Genomic DNA, 15,198 nt, shown 5'->3' on the forward strand with positions numbered 1-15,198 from the left:
CTTGCAGACATTTATATAAGCAGCCCAACAGTCGGAAATGATTGTGGTGCTCAGCAACACCCATTCACTAATTTTATCAAGCAAGCAGGCAATCCAAATTACTGAAACCAAACCAAGACCCTTTACTTACACTCCTACACATATCATGCCTTTCCTCTTTCACACTAAACTGATTCCTACAAAACCACCATTTATTGCCTTTTGACCCTTTCTTTCTCTCAATTTCATGCTTTTCCCACATTTCGGACGTGCATACGATGATCTAGTCAACCCCTCTTTCATACACTATTCTAAAACAGCTTCCTTTCCTAAAGTAGGCAACATGGCAAAAAATCTTTCAGAATATTCAGCATACTTCAACATGCATTTCATTCACATTTTCAACAATACTAATATCACTGGTGCCCATCAAGAGTACCTGTAAAAATTTATGCAAAGAAAAATTAATAAAAGTAAGGAGCTCTCAAAATATTCTCGAATTAATGTATTGCCTCTACCCTTTACCCCACAAATTCTTTAAAGTTTTACAAAATATGAAATAGATTAAAACAAATTCCAAATTAGGGCTTCCAGATGCCCATATTCGAGTGGAAGACTACGTTATTCAATATTTGATGGCTCTAAATACCGTTGTTTTATCACAACGCGATGAACATCGATACATTTATGCAGATTTTTCATTATTTAACTTCTTTAAATATAAAACAGGGAATACTATTTGGTGGCAACAATTTGAAATGTGATACAATCTTTTAAAGTTTTCAATACAAAATGGCGAAACTAAATTAACAGCCCTTTGGGCTAACAATTATCAATACCTGTAAAAGAATTCATTTAACTATTTGTCAAAGAAATCCAGCTTAACAACAGACATGATCATAATTTACAAGTTAAAACCAGAGAAATAATTACAATTTAGGCAAAACATAAATTTAATACTCTCAGATTTTTGAAACAATCCAAAAGAGAAAGATAATCTGTATTTAAATTAAGACAGAAGTCTGAATTTTCAAAGGTTTTTTCTAAATAAAAAAAAAATCGTAATTAATACCTGAAAATAAATAATGTTGTAAATTAAAATAAATCAATTAAATAATAAAAAAAAAAGCTGAAATTCTATTCAAAAATCAAAATGAGGACCATGTTAAAACAAAACTGCATTATAAATGTGAGTGTCCAATAAAAAAGCATCAAACACATTTTAGAAAAGTAATATAAATCAGAAAAAAGTAACCTAATTAATTATACATAGAAAATATAAATTCTTAAAGGAAAAAATATTAAGAATTAAATATAGAATTACATCTATACAATTTACATTTCTACACTAAAATCCTAGGCATGGTAGAAAGAGAAAATTCTTTATATATATAAATAAAATGACTAAAAGAATAAAAATACTCAAATCTCCGAAAACCCAAAAATACATTAATTTCGCAAAGAACAAATGCAAATTCTTCCCAAATTTTTCATTCATTACATGAATTAAATTGAAAACTATATAATGTGTATGCATGATAAGAAGAAATACGCTTCTTACACACACATTCTAAAAGTGCATATGACCTTATCACACCCAAAAATACTATAAATTTCAAGTTCACTAGGAACAAACGCAAGTTGTTTTGAACACTCACAAACACATAAATTGAATCAATTTTATAATATGCATCATACAAAAATTTTCTGTAATGCACTTCTTATATGCATATACTAAAAGCGCATATAATATCACATCACACCAAAAAATAGTAGAAATCTTTCTAGTTTCTTAACCGATTCACAAGAAACTTGTTTCAGTTCAGTAAGTTATGAAAGATGATCAAGTAACGCAAATAAAGTACTTTACATATTTTTCAAATAACTAGCATTTATGTCAGGTACACATCAACTATACCTTTTATTTGTACTCCTTGGAATTAAATACATACTACACTGCTAAAACTGATTATCACTAACTCGAGCAATATATTTTGCACTTAAAAATGCTCCATAATATTTCTTGTTCAGTCGCACACAGTAAGTAAAAGAAAGATATGAGAATGGGTATTCGACATATTATTAATTAACAAAAATTCTCTTGACACATTTTTTAAACACTACTTTGAGCAATAACGCATTTCACTAATACGTGCTTGCTTGTGTGTGTGTGTATAAATAAATAAGTCTACAGCAGAATTGTAAACTTCAAATTATACATTCTTTGCACAGAATTTCCAGTAAAAATAATATTATACCCATCATATAATAGTCAAATACCATCCCGTTTCTTGTATTTCAGGCTCCAAAAAAACATATTAAACAACGTTTACGAGTTTCTGAAACACAAAGTGTTAGGAATATTTCTATTTCTATGAATTCGATTTTTAGATTGGTGGAAAAAAAAAAAAAAGTTGATGAAAAAGAAAGTATTATTACACATAAATCATACCAATTATCTAATTACTTAAACAGAAGTTAGTAAGAATGTAAAAATCCCGAAATAGAAAATGCTACATATATATATATATCTAAATAAAATACCTACTTGGAAAAATATCCACAACGTCGAGGAAAATGCTAAACTAACTTGGATGTTGTGGTATAACAAGATTATAAGCAGTAAATTTTTTTAAGGAAATTCAAGAATATCAAATAATAATTCGAATGTCGCGCGTTTGCATTACACAAACTGCTATTTTAAGACTATAGCAGACAGCAACGGTACTAACTCGGGGAGTATATTAACTCAGGAATGAAGGTGTTCGTTTCATGACTCTCAAGTAACTAGATAATAACCGTATTCTTTGAACTGCTATCAGTATTAAGTTTTATTTACCTAGAATTCTTCAGCTACTACTGCCTATAACTGCTATCCACAAATGTCATATACATAAGAAATGACTACATAAGAATTGCTTTTTTCTCCCTGCTACGCTGCGCTTTCTCAAGATATGCTCATCTAGCTCACTGCACACACGGTAGGCCGATGCCCAGGAACCTGCCCAAGTGACTTCGTCATCTAATCTGGATTGTTATTTTCGTTAGATATTCAAAACGTTCCTTTGAGAACCTCATAAAAAATTAAAAAAGTCAATTGCCCAAGAGTTTATTTTATTGGATACATTTCAAATTACGCAACATGAAATTTTCAGCGCTTGCTTCAAGAACACATTTTTTTATCGTTAACCTTCAATCCTTACAAAAAAAGGGGGGCGGAATCCGGATACACGATGAAATTTATTAGCCATTTCAGCAGAGATATTAAGACAGCTCAGTAAATACACTCTTTTGCAGATGCAATATTATTTATATTTTAAAACGAGTGTTGATTACAATTCTCCTCTTACTTTTGGCATTTATAAATGTTCCAACTCTAGTTTTTCGGTAATTTATTTATTTTTCGTAACAGAATTTCTATCACCGAGATCCGTTAAGTTAGGATTCATGTCATATAATATTTTATTTTCTTTTAAACTACAAAAGAAAAATGAATCCTATACCCTTTACTTTGAGAATATGTATTTTAAATAACGTAATTAATCCAACAATTTTAATGAATTATTAACAAAAACACGATAATGGAAAACTAAATAAAATTAATTTAGAATAAAAAATACGGCTGCAGAAAGTTCATTTGTCTACTCCGAAATTATAAATTCAATACAACTTCAGTTTTAACCTTTTTTAAATAATAATAAAAAAAAAAAAAAAAAAAAGGCAATTTACCTGCAAGCTAAAATAGAAAAATGACAAGAAATGTTTTGAAAAAGAAAAGAAAGCAGCATGTTTTGACAAGAGTGTCTTACTTTTAATTGAAAAATACTATACGAGTAATCCTATTTTTATTTCTAGCCTAAACGAAAAAACAAATCTGTATGATGGAAACTGGTCTTATTGTTTTTCAAAATATTCTCCGATCAATACACTTTTGTATGAGTTTGAACCAATTTTCGAAGCACTTTTTCTACTTCGATTGAGGTAACTCCAAAACATGCGTTTTGAATGCATCAACCGCTTCTTTGGGTGTCGGAAATCACTGACCACGTAATTTATTTTTGATGTGCGGGAATAAAAAATATAAAGCTCAAACTAACTTCACTTTGAAAATTTTTTCTTCTTTCCAAAATCATACACATGTACAGTGGTGTGTTACTAATGTCATGAACTGTATTTTGTGTGTATATTACAGTGTGGATATGAAAAAGAATTTATCATTCAGTTTAGAAAAAAAGAGAAATTATTAATACAAAAAATTAACTGAAATACACAATCTCATTAAAAAAAAATTATTTTTAAAAACCTATTATACGCTACAAAGACAGACAATAGCATACATTATTACAAAAGTATAATGCTACAGTAGAAGTAAGTTAGCAGTTACAAAATGAAAGCAGGTGAATTCACATAACAAACAATTAGTTCTAAATGAAACTTTTCTAGAAGTTCATTTAGAATCTTTATCGAAGAAAGTTCACTTGATGTCTCCTTGTGGTGTACTGAACTATGAAAATATAGCAATCTATAGAATGTCTCCTGTTATATTTTAGAAAGGTCCCAATTCATTTTTTCTCCCTGTTCTCATGTACAGAGTGAATACAAGTCATTTTTCATTACACAGTCCCACACAGAAGCATCTTTCTTCTTGGGAAGACAGCCTTTGCATGTTTAACTAAAATCAGTTAAACAAATCAATCAGTGCATCAAACAGAAATTCACATAAACAGAAAACAAGCAATTTATTTGTTTCAAGTACTTGACACGGGAAAAAAACATTATGAAGAAGCAAAATCACTGACATCTAATTATCTGTGGGAGTTATATTCCACAAATGTTCATTTTGTGACAGATCAAGTGAATGTGAGAGAAATACTATATCGTCAAGGGATCCCAAGACCATATTTCAACAAGATAACATCTGACCACAAATTGCTCGACAGACCATAAATACATTTATAGGTATACAAATAATACCTTAGCAAGGACTTTCATCGGATGTCTCACTAAACAAACATTCATGGAATATTGAATACCTCCGCTCCTCCCTGAAATGAGAGATGAACTGTGGAGTTATCAATAATGTGTTTCCATAGATACTGCAGGATATTATTATTCAGGGACTCACTGATTAGATGCAATAATGATGCATGAAATTAATATTGTCTGTCTATTCTTTGTACATTTTTGAAAATTAAACTATTTGTTAAGTGCTTGACTATTTAATTATGCACAAAGTCTGGGCTTTATCAAATAACTTATTCATAGTGTGGTATTTTCTCTGTCCTACATTGTATTTTATCACATGCTAAAGTAAATAAGATAACATGCTCATAAGTTTTATTTTGAACTCATAGTTTTTTACTTACAACCATTTAAATGAAGAATTAGTGAAATTATGAAAACGACCTGTTATTTAATATATTTAAAAATAAAATTAACTATGCTTCAGAAAACTGTAAATAGCTCTAGACGGCTATAATATTTCTCTCATATTGTTGTACACAAATTTATTTGCATTTATAAATTTATATGAACTTATTTAAAAATACAAATCCTCAACACAAAATAAAGCAAACATTCAAGTAATTTAGAAAGACAAACTGGTGTTACAGATATTTATTAATCATTCTATCATTTAGATAAATTAAAGGATGCAAATGCTATTATTAATCAATACTTGACACAGTCATACTGATAAAATATTGCCAAGACAATTTTCTGGAACCAAAAAGATCCTGAATAACAACTTATCAATGTTTCCACTTTTTTTTTTTTTTTTTTTTTTTCCCTAGGAAATTAGCTCATAAATTAACATTGTAAAAATAAAGAAAAAATCAGAAATAATGCATATACATATTAATAAAAAAACTCCATTTTGTCTTTATTCAATAATTTAGTATGAAATAAGTAGTATTTTTATTGTCCCCCCCCAAAAAAAAACTGTTAACGGCTTTTCCCCCCCCCCCGCCGAATGATAAGCAGTTTTGCCTGTCAGTATTTGGTTTCCACTTCCTTTCCCTTTCATCTATAAACAAACGACTCATTTACCGGGTTTTGGCACCGAGGGTCCGTTATTCCATTAATTTATTTCAGATGACATGAAGTATCACACAAAACATTCTAGAATAAACAAGCAGAAGGGCATATTTATGAGATTTCTCTGCATTTATAGCCGTGAATTATTGATCTTTCTCCAACGGATTTTCCATGCTGGGTTCACATCTGTGTTTCATTTCCTGTTTTTCTCTTTCTTCTTTTGTCTTCGCCGTTTTTTTTCTCCCTGGGGGGGAGGAAGTTTGGTTATCAACTAAGAAATTGTTGGGGTGATTTTTTGAAGGTCAGGGGCAATTTTATCACTTAGCTGTTTTGTTTTCTACTACAGCAGTTCTCTTTTTTTTTTTTTTTTCTTTTTTTTCGCTTTCGTTCAAAGAAGTTTTGTTAGCGCTACATTTAATAGTTTTGAGTGGTAGACGTTCATTTAATTTTATTTTATAGTTTATAATTTCAATTTGTAAATATAATATTAGTTTCTTTTTTCCGGATTTTTAATTATTTTCCAAATGGATTGGAGAGGGCTGACTACTTCTGAAGCATTGAAAGTGCTACACGAATTGCTTTCAGATAGTGAATCTGATACGGATATAACATGTGCGAAACATGCAGTACTGGGTTATGCTTTTTCGAAGGTGGTGTCACTTTCTTCGAAAAGTACCACCATGAAAAAAATTAGACAAAAGTGTAAATATGAAATGTAAATAATGTAAATATCATATAAGTTACTTTTTTTTTTCATTCATACGAATGTAATCAACATATAACCAAAAAGAGCTTTTTTAGGGGTAGCAGAGTAGCAGTAGGGGTTGTAGAGTAGCAGGCCTTCCCATGGCACACCTGGGTAATGCTAAATCTACTAAGGTATTCAGAATTTAGTGTTTTTTAATCGCAGGCAAAATCTTTTACTTACGAGCATTGCTTCCCACCAATGCTCGTTTCAGCACTCTTTTCGAAGCTCCATTCATTCAGTGTGCTCGCTTTGGGCACATCCACAGAATTAAAACAATAAGTGCTATCTTCACAAAATTTTACCAGTGTACTCCTCTAGGCCTGATTAGACTACCTACCTCTTTTTTTTTTTTTTTTTTTTTTTTTTTTTGGTCCAAATTCCAACTTTAAAAGGTAACGTGTCAGAAAGGGTTAAGTAAAATCACACAAAAATTACTTGTACACAAAGTATAAAATTACACAACGTATTAAGTAAAATCCTAACACATGACATCATAAGAAACATGCAAATGAAGATACTTTATGTCAGTGCACAGATCAGCTACCATAATCATAATCCTGTGATCTCAAATTGCTGGTCTCACGACGTGTTTTTGGAAAACATATTTTTAAAAGAAATAAGAAATAATCACAGAAGATAAATGTAAGATGTGTATTCTGATTTTTTTTAACAACAAAATACTATACCAATCCTATAATCAATCCAAAGTGGAATATTATATTAATTTCAGAACAATTAATGATACACAAATTAAGAAGTAAAGTCTAACAGTTAGGCATTAGATGGTTTTGCGCATAGGTAATCTGGCACCTCTTTCACCTATATTCCTGCCTGGTGCTACTATTATTTCATTGAGTAATGCAGTCAAACCCTGGCATAGCAGACACTGTTTATAACAGACACCAGATATAATGAACAAACTTTTTGGTTCCATTCAATTTCCTCTACACTGAAATGTTATTTCAACATCTATAACGAATTTCCAAATGGATAAAAATTGAATACAGTCAAAAGTCATTAATTCGGACACCCATAATTCGGAATGATCTATAATCCGGACCTCAAAACTAAAATCTTTCTGCGCATGCGCCGCGTTGACACATGCGCATAGGCGTTTATGCGTGTGCGTAAGACCTTTTACGACTGCGCATATGAGTGTGCGCAAGTGCAGAATATGTTTTCGGGTGCGCGTTTTATGTATAATGGACGTATAAGCTAAAATTATCTAATTATCTATTTCAGTTAATGTTGATGATTGCGCTGTTCCTTAATTTTCGAATTGGATCCGGCTTATTATTTCTTGCAGACTGTAAGAGCAATTTTATAAAAGTAAGCTTAAACTTTCGATTATATCAAATAGAATTTTCGATATATATTTGTTAATATGTAAAGGATCTAAAGCGAAAGTATGTTTTGAAATCCGAAATCTGTTTATCAATTTCACGCTGCTCGGCGGGGGGGAACGCCGCGCAGCGGGCGCGTAATGAATTGGAAGTTGATCTGTCAGCACTATCCTTATCTTCAGCGCAGATGTTTTTATTTTATTTGGCTTATAATTCCTTACCAAATGTAGTATTTCATCTCGACATGCTCCGTCTTTGATACGATTTAAAACAAGTTCCTCGTCATTATAATTCGCTTCCAATAGCGAAGAAAGTGACAGAGGTTATTGAAAACGAAAAAATTTCGATTGACAAATTAGTCGGTGTTCTCGACACAGCAATTATAGGACTTGAACAGCGGAACTTTGTAACTGAACAAGAAATTATGTCTGTTTAATAGAATTAAAGAGAAAGTATTATCACATGAAACGAAGCAAAACTTAAACAACTTACATTGAAAGAAATATTTAATAAAGTAAACAAATAAATATTAAGCTTTTTCTTTTTGCAAATTTTGATACCCTTTAGATCATAATTGTTCTTTATTTCATAAATTACGGTTTCATATTTTTAATTTTAGAATTTCTGCATGCCATCTTACGAGATTTAAACTGATGATCTATAATATGGAAAAATCAATAATCCGGAATCGCGGATTAACGACTTTTGACTGTATAATAAACTTTGTGAATATGTTGAGCTGAATCTTCTTTTTACTATATTTCTCATATTTTTTCACAACTTCTGTGATTTTCAGCAGAAAAATTAAATAAATGTGTTACAAATTCATGCATATGCAGATCTGTAAACACAGAGCATTCCGTATTGAATATAAGATGAGCAGTACTCGAAAAATACAAAATAGATGTAGCCACACCGATATCTGCCAAGAAGACAGCTTACGATGTGGAAAAAGCGAGATATAATTTCTAATCATGGAAAATATTTCGATACAAAAAGAAATTACAGAAAGGTCAAGCATAAGGATGGTGAAAAAACATTTCCAATAAAGGCTGATGTATTTGTGAAACATTTTAAACAGATTGCTTCTTTGTGCTGAAAGAGCATGAAATGAAATATTTATGTAAATTGCCAATTTCACATAATGCGACCATGCACTTTACGCATACAAAATTTTTAAGTTATTAATGTTCTTGTATCTTCTGCTACTTTTTAGATTTTGTTTTTAATGTACTATTTTGGTCTGTGACCGCATTCCACTGAATCACTCAGCATTGCCATTGCACAATGTCAGTGCAGTAGAAACAATCGGACAATTGAAAACCAAACTATTTAACAAATGGAAATAAAAAGTTCTTCTACCAAGATGTCATTTATTCAATACAGACAAACAAAACAGAAACCTTGACAAAGATTTAAAAAAAAAAAATTATTGTCATAATTCAAAAGTATTTACGAAAGCTGCAAGACGAGTTTCTAGTACAGTCATGAAATTTAAAGTCTCTTAATATCACAGTAGGTGTTTATGGAACTGCATCATGGCCCTTAATTTTATAAAAATTGTCCAAAGAATTCAATTGAGAGTATAATAGATAGGCTAACCATGCGTGCCAGTTTGAGCAGAACTGTCCTCATTTGATGATATGGTGCCTGCATCCTGGACATTTTGTCAAGGTTATTTGGTAAAATTTTATAAGTGTCAAATATACAAGAAGTAAAAATAGTGCAGCTTCAGTAAAACAACAATTTTGCAATTTAAATAAGCTATCTGTTAAAGTCACTCATTCAATCTAAATACTGTGCATCTAAATACTTTTAATGCTGTTCACGTTTTCCCATAAAATTATAACATGCAGCCAAATTAGATGATTAGTTTTTCCATCCAAATATTTTTTTGCAGAATTTATAATACCAAATAGTCCATGTAATCCAGATATTTTTAATTCCTTTTTAAAGTATTTTGTTGCAGTTAGAGTTGCCACATATACTAGCCATGTCGGTGTTGTGCATTTCCTATCCTATTTCAGTTCCAACTGCGAGTCGTCATTTGTGATTTTAGCACTGTACATCAAATTAATTAAATCTTCTAAATTCCAAATAGAAACAGTGCATTATTGAAGAATTAAAAAAGGATTATCCATTTTCAGTAGCTTATAGTGGGCATGCGAACATTATAAATCACTTTAAATGTGTGAAACATAAGGCTAGTCCAGTAGCAGAAGCACGAACTTTTTCAAATATATTATCATATTTTAAAAGTACCAATTTAAGTGACAATGAATTCTTATTAGCAACTAAAGAAGTAATTTTTGCATTTCGTGTTGGTATTCACAATCTCAGCCGACTGTTCATCTAAATTAATTTCGAGGTTTATTGAAATAAAGTTTAAACTAGCTAGAATAAAATGTGAAGCTGTCATTATTAATGTGATTGAGCCACTGTTGTTTCAGCGCTATATGAAGATTTAAATTAAACAAATTTTATGATGGTATCATTGGACTCTTCTACAAAGAAAGAAATTAAAACTATAAATTGTTGTGTCATTTTCTAACAGACAATGGCATAAAAGGTAGACCTTCCAATCAGTCGCTGGTGAAACTTCAGAAATACTGACAAACCATTTAATGTCAGCTATAAAAACTTATAATATAGCAAAAAAAGTTACTGGACTTTGTGGAGATAATCATAATGCTAACTCTGGGGGTGTTAAACATAGAGAAGAAAAAAATATAGTGGATTGAAAAACGAACTAGGAAGAAATTTTGTTGGCCCTGGTTGCGACACTCAGATCATACATTATTGCTTTCAAACTGCAGCTGCTATTGTACCTATTGACACAGAAGCCTTATGGGTCAAAATTTATAAATATTTCCCCATTTATATGGTTTGAGGCACGAATGACATTTTAGATGGGAAAGAGATCATTACTAGATGATTATCTGCACATGTTCTGCAAGACTTCATGTATGAACTGTGCCTAATGTTTCTAGATATTATTTGACCTATGTTGTACCCCTAATCTTATGACACTAGAGGGAATTCCTTATATGAAAATGAGGAATTCTTCCGAAAGTTTATTACTTAATGTGCTTGGATTTATTCAAAAAGCCCCTGACAAAGATCTTCTGCCATCTTCTTCTGTCTAATGAAAAGAAATCTGTGTCTGATTGTTCTCAAAACCTACAGTTATATTATAAATACGTGACAAATGAAATAAAACATTGCTTTTGTTATCTAATTTCAAATGGTTGACTAAAATAAAAACTAAGCAGTTTGTTAACTTAATCCCTTACTTGGTGACATTTTCCAGTCATTTGGCAGTTTCTAAATTTATTTTGACCTTATTCAAAGAGTTTACTTCAATCCGAAAAATTCATTCTATAACATTTTGATAACATTTACTGAAATGTTGGTCACGACGAGAGATGAATTTTCTATATTTTCATATACAAATGGGTGGGATTTCGGCCATTCAATAACAGTAACCAAATAATAACATTAAATGCAACCATATTAACTGGTGTCAATTAAATGCAATCATATTAAATGGTGTCAATTGTAAAAATGCCCTTCAATTTTAATTCATTATTTCCAGTTATTGACAGAACACTTGAAATTTAAGAAAGAATAAAATCTTATTTTATATATATATATGTGATGTATCAGCTTAAGTCGTAGCTTAAATAATCAGATGATAAGTTTAAAAAACAGGATCCATTTATTATTATTCAGGATAAATAGCAGTTACAAAAATCAGATATCAGGAGTAAATATAAAGAATTACTAATAACTTTTTGTATGAAGTTTACTGCATCGTGACATTTAAGAAAAAGCACCAATATTCCTTTTGCGAGTCCTTTTATAGCCTCTGGAAAGGCGAAGCTTCCAAGAAATGACGTCAGCCAATCCAGTTCGCTTTAAATATCTCCAGAACATTCTAAAACTGTACACATAGAAAAGGCGGGAAAAACAACTTGACTACGGGGCTGTGGAATTAATTCCACGTACTTTCAAATAAGAGAACGTCGCCATTAAAAATGAAAAGAACATACAGTTAGAATTTTAAGTGTATTCTTGATTATGGAATTTTATTATTACAAATATTCTCCCCATCTGAAAAGGCTTGAAGCCGGGTGCCTCGACCACAAGACATTCCAGATAGAAAAAATATTTCAAATAATTGCTTAATTTGTTTGAAGAACTCGCATCCAGAATTCGAGTTACAATAATATTAATCTTAAATAGACACTCTCACTATAACACAGTCAATAACAATATCAATATATAAATTGTAAATAATATATCTTAATATATTGAAATTTTTTGTAGAAAATAAAGAAAAGTAACATTATGCATGCAGTATTGGGAAAACATTCCTCGAGAACAGTTTCAGTTCTGGATCCAGGTCTTTTGAGATTACTGCAAAACATTAGAGCAGTTCGTATTTTACAAATATTCCATTTCCAGTTCGCCGTGGCTTTAATACTAAAAATTTCTATTTGAGGTGAGGTATTACTCTATTTTTTTTCTTCATATCATTGACAATTGCAATACTTGACTAATTTCTTAACATTTCCTTTTGACTTTTAGTTTGTTTACAGTATTTCATTTGGACTTCTTATTCATATAAAACACTTATTTTAGTAATAATCATTTTACACAATAATTTTACTCGTATTTTACCTTTTACTATCGACAATGACAATTATGTCACAATTATGTCGTTCAACACAACTTTCAACTTCGATAGTATTTTATAATTACCATTAATGTCGTTGCCAAAAAAAATTGACACATAAATACAAAATAAATACAAAGATACAAAACTACACACCGAAAATTTACAACACAGAAAATTAGACATTAAATAATTAGAGGTGCTCTAACTACCTTTAGTAGCAACCCCAGATGAGCGTTTACCAAAAGGAAGCTGTGTCTATCTATTGGTGATGTAGTTTAAAATTTTCTGGGTCTTGGTAGTGTCGTAGTCTGGAAACATGGACAATATCTGTTAAGGCAGAAGTGATCTGGCAACCACGATGGGAGAAAACGACAACGTGGTTAGCTAGCGGCCATTATTATTGTGTTTGATTGCGTGCTGGGAGGTGCACCTATGCGATGGCAAGAGTGTCCATCCAAACAGAAGTTAAAAGAAATAAAGCTACAGTCCATTAAAGCTTGGTGTTTGTGTTTCATGAGTATGTTTATTCTCGAACATAATTTGTGGGAACATAATTGCGAGTCCTTTTATAGCCTCTGGAAAGGCGGAGCTTCCAAGAAATGACGTCAGCCAATCCAGTTTGCTTTAAATATCTCCAGAACATTCTAAAACTGTACGCGTAGAAAAGGCGGGAAAAACAACTTGACTACGGGGCTGTGGAATTAATTTTACGTACTTTCAAATAAGAGAAGGTCACCATTAAAAATGAAAAGAACATACAGTTAGAATTTTAAGTGTATTCTTGATTATGGACTTTTATTATTACATATATATATATAAATACCGAAGATAAAATAGTTTGTTTTTTTACAATGATTGAGGTGAAATGTACTTGTGGTTTCTTTCTAGGGCAACTCAGATTATTTAATAAAGCTATCTTGACTATAAAAAGTACAAAAGCATGTGCAACTGATATTGCCAGTTAAATTGGAAAATTAAAAGCAAAGGTGCGATTATAAATTTAAGACTCAAGAAAAAAAAAAATCTCTTGTGCTAAAAAAATGGAACTATTAATATAAATACAATTGTACAAGAGTTTACAGCATTTTATCATAGACGTCTATATTTGAAGTATGGGAAAACAGTTTTGATGGAATAGAATATTTTATTTTTATATACGAAAGCGATTTAACATGGTCTAAAACTGAAGCTTCTGGTGAAAAATTTAATGAAACTGTGCCAAATAATACAATTAACATGGATCAGCTTTTCCTGAAGTAGTGACTGCAAATGATTTTGGTCAGTAAATTACAAAAGTTGGAAATAAAAATTGTGAAGAAAATTCATACAACTTTTCAGTCATTTCAAAGGGTAAAAAATCATAGCTCAATCTCGTTCAAATCATAGAATACGTTTTCAGCATGCGAAGCATATCGATACCAGTCAAAAGAATATTCTCAGTAAAAAATATCATTTGGTATGAAGGGAGAGTCAATCATGTTCGCTTACATGTAAAAATAAATTATTATGCTATCACTGTTTTAGACTCTAAGGCATAATTAACATATTCTAAAGTATTACCGTTGAAAATAAGTTTGGATCTTAAATAAATACATCATTCATGTAAATAAATAAATAGTCTTTTAATAAGCCTACTTACTATGCACACATGGCCATCTTAAGTTGCTAGAAATTTTAAAGAATAAAACTTTTCGGGGGGAGGTGGAACCCACAAAATTTTAAAATTAAAAGGAAATGATAAAAGAACTAAAGTTCAAATATTATTAAAGTTCAAATATCAAAAGTCTATTAGCCTAATCTTTGGATAGGCCTGATATCTCTTCTACTCGATTTTTACAGGTTTTACATCTTGTTGGCTATTTTCCACTGAACACTCTTCAAATCTAGCTTGTTCACCTCTATCATTTTTACTTCCTTGTACGAAGTAAAAAGGAAGTATTGTAATCGCAAAAAGTTTCAGGCAGCATATTTCAACGAAAATATCCCATTTTGACCTCTTTCAAATGCAATTTAACGATGTATTTCCGTGATATCTGTATGTAAGGACAGAATAAAACACTCTTTTCCTCCAAAAAAATTATAAAACTGCTTTAAAATGAATTCTGAAGAGAATTTTTCGTGGCATCTGTACGAACGTATGTACATATGTGCGTGCGTACGTACGTATCACGCATAACTAAAAGACGAGTAGCCACAGAACGTTGAAATTTTGTATATAGGACTGCTATAACATGTAGACGTGCACCTCATATTTTGGTTGCAATTGGCCGCACCAAACGTATATAAATATATTTATATCCACTATGTTACCCGGCTCAGTGATCTCAGTTGCTTTACTCTTATATGTTTGTAAATTGTACATTTTTTGCTTAAAAAATCATTGAATTGTGATGTTGTTCTTATCTTCCGGT

At 30.9% G+C, this 15,198-nt stretch overlaps 1 long non-coding RNA gene across 14 annotated transcripts in view; it reads right to left on the reverse strand.

The window, feature by feature from the left end:
* Nucleotides 1–4,252: 4,252 nt before the first annotated feature.
* LOC118203571 (uncharacterized) overlaps nucleotides 4,253–15,198 on the reverse strand; it is an 85,431-nt gene continuing 74,485 nt past the window's right edge. For all 14 annotated transcript variants that reach the window (XR_015042459.1, XR_015042457.1, XR_015042455.1 and 11 more), the window contains one exon: nucleotides 4,253–4,651. This is a non-coding gene — a long non-coding RNA (uncharacterized LOC118203571). The remainder of the gene's footprint in view (nucleotides 4,652–15,198) is intronic.

Source organism: Stegodyphus dumicola, chromosome 8, assembly GCF_044657685.1.
Source record: "Stegodyphus dumicola isolate Sdum_Otavi_A_Nest chromosome 8, ASM4465768v1".
Classification (NCBI taxonomy): Eukaryota; Metazoa; Arthropoda; class Arachnida; order Araneae; family Eresidae; genus Stegodyphus; species Stegodyphus dumicola.